The following is a 5,698-nucleotide window of genomic DNA, read 5'->3' on the forward strand; positions in this document are numbered from 1 at the left end:
AAAACAACCAAAAAAACCATTGGTTCATGGAGTGAACTTCCAAGTTTCCTTTGGGGGCCTGACTCAAGTGGAAGAGGAGGGTGGGGGTGGGGGTGGGTGGGAGTGTGATTGACTTTATGACTGTGAAATTCAGTTAATTCTCTCTGCCCTTGCCTTTACTATTGCTTCTTGTGCACTGCCTACAGGAATGCCCTGCGGTGTTGAGAGGCATGAAATAAATAACAGCAAACGATGAAAAAACACTTTTCAAGGACCAAACTGTTCAAAAATCTAAGAGATTACAGATGTATAGGACAGAATGTGAAAGTCCCTTATAATCCTATCCCCAGAGATAACCACTCTTTTTAATGATTGGATATTTTTTCGCAATTACAAAAACTGTACATAAAGATATATCAAATCAGTAAATGCCTCCGAGGCGGGCCAGGGTCTGGGAGCACATCCGTCATTGAGATTTGTCATGTGGGTTACCTGGTCTCCCCATCACAGACCCTTGATTTTTGACTCAGATTAAACAGAAAAGGCCAGGGCTGACCTGCAGCCCTTTGAAACACAGAACAGATCACAGGGCTCTGATCTTCACTGCCCATGGCACACGGGACCCACCCCTGTCCCCAGCCTACTTCATCTTCCTGCTCTTCCTCTAGGGCCTGCCCCAGCCATCAGCTCGACTCCTTCCCTCCCCTCAGTGAGAGCCACCCTGACCTTCCCATCGACGGTGTGCCACCATCCACAGATACCCCTCCCTCCCACCTCCCCACCCTGCTGGGCCTTGTCTCCACAGCGCACACCCGCCTTCAGACTGCTATGATCATGGATATGTCCCCAGCACCCAGAACGGTGTTTGGCAAACAGTAGGTGTTCGACACGTGTTTGTTGAATGATCAAAGTTAGGACCCATCTTTGCCAAGGCTGGGGAGAAAACGGCGCCTCTCCTATCAGCCCCCGGCTTCGCCACCCCAGCCTGTGTCTGCACTGTTCCCGTGGGTGGCTTCCTCTCAGCTGTGTTCTCATGTCATTTAAGCTCTGGGAGGCTAAAAGTTCATCAGGTTCGGTCTCCTCATTTTACCGATAAGGACAATAAAGCCCCCAGGCAAGGATTCTTGCCAAAGGGGAGAACACCTTCGATGGGGCGTTATGACCAGAGGTTGTCACAGCCAAGCCCAGGAATTTCGGACACATCTTACTGAGCTTAAGGACACGGAAAGAGCTTGTAGGCTGTCTTCCCTGAGCTCCAGACCAGGTCGGGCTCCCCCATCACTCTGATGGCTCTCTTTACTTCAAAACACTGGACACTCATAATTAAGTAAAGAATTAACTATGACTTTGCAGGATCCTGCTTCTCCACCAAGCAGTAAGCTTCAGAAGCACAGGATCAGAGTCTGTTTTGCTCTTGGGCCTCCCCAGCACCTAGCACAGTGCCCGGCACATAGCAGTGGTTTTGAGGGACAGCTGACTTGCTATCTCATGCCCGGCCCTGCTCTATTCTGGCACTTAGGGATGCTTAACCTGTTCCCCATCTTGCCAAAGACGTTCAGTGACCCCTCTCCTCCCAGAGCCACCAAACAAATTCAGAGGCTAACATCTAATAGATGGCACCACTAGCTTAGGAAGAGAAAGTCTTGGTGACGGTGCCCTTATTTCTCTCCATGGAGTCAGCGTGGAGTGGTAGCAGGGATCTGAGGCCTAAACTCTGTTTCTTGCAGCCAAAAGCATTTAGTCTAACCAGAACTGTTATATCAGGAATATCGCCTAGAACAAGAAGTCCGGAGGTAGAGAGTCCAAGATTGATGCAATGATTCGAGAATGCCATCGAAAACTGAGGCTTTCCGTTTCTGCTCTACCACCCTCATGACCTCGTGGTCACAAGAGGGCTGCTGCTGTTCAAGCCGTCACCTCCACATTCCAAGAATAAGAAAGGAAGGTCAGTCAGATCCCCTCCTTTTATCTGGAGACATAAATAGTTTTCCTAGAAACCCCCACCTCTACCCAGCAGACTGCCACTAGCATCTCACTGGCTAGAACTTCATCATTTGGCCACCCTGCTAAGTCAGGGAAGTTAGAAAGGTGAGGATTCAACTACAGAGTGGAGAAGCTGAAACAGTGAGAGGAGTAAGTCAGTAACAGCTGGAGAATTAGCCAGCAGCTTCTGTCAAAACGATTTTATTTTTAATATAACCGTTTTTATTGGTTCTCTTATTACAAAAGCAATGGATATACATTGTCACTTTATAAAATAAGGGTTTAAAAATCTCTACGATCCCATCGCACAGACACAACCACTGTTTATTCCTGATCTATTATCCTTCCTGATCTTTCACACTAAAGGTTGTCCTGTAATTAACCTTCCAAATCATTAAATGTTCTTTACAGAATCATGTCCTATATCTGTGTGTTCCACTGAATAAAGTACCTCGATTTATGTATTCAATCCCTTGGTGTTGGGCGTTTTGATGTTTTTAAGAGTAAAATATGAGAAACTAACACTGGTGACTCTTCATAGCTAAATCTTCAGCCCAGCAGTTCCCCTTCGCAGAATGCATCATGAGGAAATAATCTTGGATATGCACATCCTTTAGAGCTTTTGAAATATCCTACCAAGTCACCTTCCCAAGTGGACAGTGCCAAGGTACAATCCCTCCAGCAGATGCCCATGCCCATTTCCCCCAGAAAGTTTCACCAACGCTGCAAAAAAGATAGACTAGGGTAACAGGAATGGCAGCCCAACCCAGCCCCCTCATTTCCCAGATGAGGGGACAGAAGGAAGCACTTGCACGAGGACACACCACTTGGCCAGCCCTGGAACCTGGGCCTCGGGGCTGCATCGTGCCACCTCCTGGAGGTAGAGAGAAGCACCAAGATGCAGGAAAGTCTGGGCAGCCTCGGAAATCAGGAATGGGTGCCGGGGTTCCCAAGAGAACCAAGCCCAGGAGACCTTGGGGGGCCGTGGGTGAGGGCGGTCCTGGGACTGGAAGTCGCCCTGGGCAGCCACATCTGCTTCTGACTTAACATTGCATTACCACTCAACCCACACAACCCCGAGCCTCTCACTTTCCTGTCTCTGGGTTCAGGAAAATGAGGAAATATGGCTCAGATCCAGGTCCTCTTGCCAGCCGTTCGGCCTGTTATGAACTGAATTATGTCTCTCCCAAAACTGAATTATGTCTCCCCTAAATTCACATGTTGAAGCCCTCACCTCCATCCAGTGCCTTAGAATGTGACTGTATTTGGAGATAGGACCTTGAAGGAGAGAATTAGGTTAAATGAGGTCAAAAAGGTGGGGCCCTCATCTGATAGGACTGGCATCCTTAAAGGAGAGGAAGAGACACCAGGGGGGCACACACACACAGGAAAGACCACGTGAGGACACAGCGAGAAGGCAGACATCTGCAAGCCAAGGAAAAGGGCCTCAGGAGAACCCAAACCTGCCGTCACCTCGGTCTTAGACTTCCAGCCTCCAGAACTGTAAGTAAACCTCCACTGTCTCCACTGCCCAGTCTGTGCTATTTTGCTATGGCCGCTCAAGCTGAATGACACGATGTCCTGGCAGGTGCAGGGGCCACGGCGGCCTCTTCTGCATCCTGAACCACAAGTAACAGATTCCCTGAACTGAAGGTAAGCCTTAGATTCTCGGTGTGGCAGATGTTGTGGACACCCACGCGTTATCCGGGCCGCCTCTGGTTCCCCACGGCTGTCATGGACGCCTCCCGCATGCAGACTGCCTCCCCTCACAAGCACGGCGCCTGATGCTTTCTGGTGCCCCCAGAGCCTGCTCGGCCTCTGTGCGCATCTGCCCAGAAGTGCCAGGAAGCCAGTGCCTCAGGGACTGCCCTCCGCCAATGAAGAATGGAAGTCAAACTGTCCCAACATTCTTCATAGCTCATCGGACGGTCCCCAGCAGGTTTAAGCCCTATGTTGACAGGCTCCCTGATTGGCTCTCACTCCTCCCTCCCTAACTCCTCCACCCCAATGCCTGCTTCCTGGGAGCGCCTCTCAAATAAACTACTTGTCCCAGCATCTGCCTTTGATCACACCAAGGAAAGAGAGCTATGTTTTGAATCTAAGACAGACCAGACCCGGAGACTGATACATACACACTACCCGGACAGAACATAAGCTTTGGGGCCAATGAGCAGCCACTGAAGCTGCAGAGCCCGAGGCTCTATTATAGGGATGATGGCTAATGACCACTGAAGCAGGAGCATTTGGGCCAGACAGACCTGGGTTCAAATCCTAGCTCTGCCACTCATTAGTAGCAGGACAATCTCAGGATTTGACTTGAGGAAAATAGAATGGAGAAAGTGCCTGACATGCTCGGCAGAAGGCAGCACCCTATCTGTCTGAGACAGAGGTGGATCTGTGCCACTCAGTTCCCCCTTCAAGAAAGAGCTTGCTGGGCAGCTGCCAGAGGTGTGGCGAGCTGACAGCCAGCCTCCAGCCACAGCACCTTCAGCTGGGCCCTAGCTTGAGAGCAGAAGCCACGCTCGTTGAAGACAGCCCCCAGCTAATGAGTGAGCACCACAGAGTGCTGAGGCCAGGCCATCCAGTTCCCACACGGAACTTCTCTGAAGGAAGTCTTTGCTCTGGAGCTCCCCACTGGACCAGCCGAGATGTCCTCAGACCCATGTGGCCATCTGAGGCTCTCCTGCCCAATCCTGCGTCCTCCCTTTCTACCTTGCACAGGCATTCCAACCCTCCACTCCATACCTTCAAAATGAACCCCTTCCCTCTCACTTGGGTCCTCTGAAGAAAAATGCTGCTAAGACATCTTTCCCTTCCTATTATTTCTGAATTAGACCTACTGCACAAAATGGCAGAACAGAGAGAGATTTGTCGTAGGGCTTCATTTGAGAATCTCAGGGCTTTCATCGCAGTGGGACCCCTCCAAAGAAATCAGGAGCAGTCCAAGCTCTTATATTGCAAGCGATACAAATAGACTCTAGTTAATTTACAGGAAAAGGAACGGGAATTTATTGGGATGCTGTGGGATACTCGAAAGAATTTAAGGAAAAGCTCAAGAGCCAGCCCCAGGAGGAGAGGGGCCCGACAGCTCTCAACACCTGGATTAGGCAGCTCTTTGGTGTAGGACACCACTGTTGACATCGAGAAGGCAAATCTTAGTCCTGGTAACATCCCACTCAGAGACCGAATTCTGGGGACAAAGTGTCTAATCGGCCCGGGAGGTGATGGGCCCTTTGGGATGCAGCTCTTCTTCCACGGATGGACAGAACCACGGACTGCATCCCAAGTGAGGCCAAGAAAGGGAATGAACCCGCCAGATGGAAAAAGGCCCGCCCTGCCCCATTCATGCCAAGAGCTCCAAGCACTGTACCTCCCAACGCATTTCCGCCCATTCACTCCTGCCTAAACCACTCTCCATTCCTCCTCCAAGTGTTCAACTTGAGTCTATTGGGTTCAATGTCACGGTGCCTAATCTTAATGTTTTCATCTCCCAAAGTATCAGAAAGTGACTCAAAGATATACTCAAAAACACTTGTTAGGGGTGCAGTAAACTGCCTCCCTTTCCTCCAAAAGAGAGCCACCCCTCCCCCACCCAACCCCTGCCTCCACCCTCCAGTACGAGGCAGCACAATGGGCCCTGATAGGACCAATTTTACCATCAGGCTTTGGGGTTTGGGCAGCCTTTCAACATCTTTAAAGGCTATTCTACACTCCTTCAACTTTTCAGATTAAGCTC

The sequence above is a fragment of the Pteropus medius genome, unplaced genomic scaffold (genome assembly GCF_902729225.1).
Source record: "Pteropus medius unplaced genomic scaffold, Ma_sr-lr_union100, whole genome shotgun sequence".
In the NCBI taxonomy this organism is placed as follows: Eukaryota; Metazoa; Chordata; class Mammalia; order Chiroptera; family Pteropodidae; genus Pteropus; species Pteropus medius.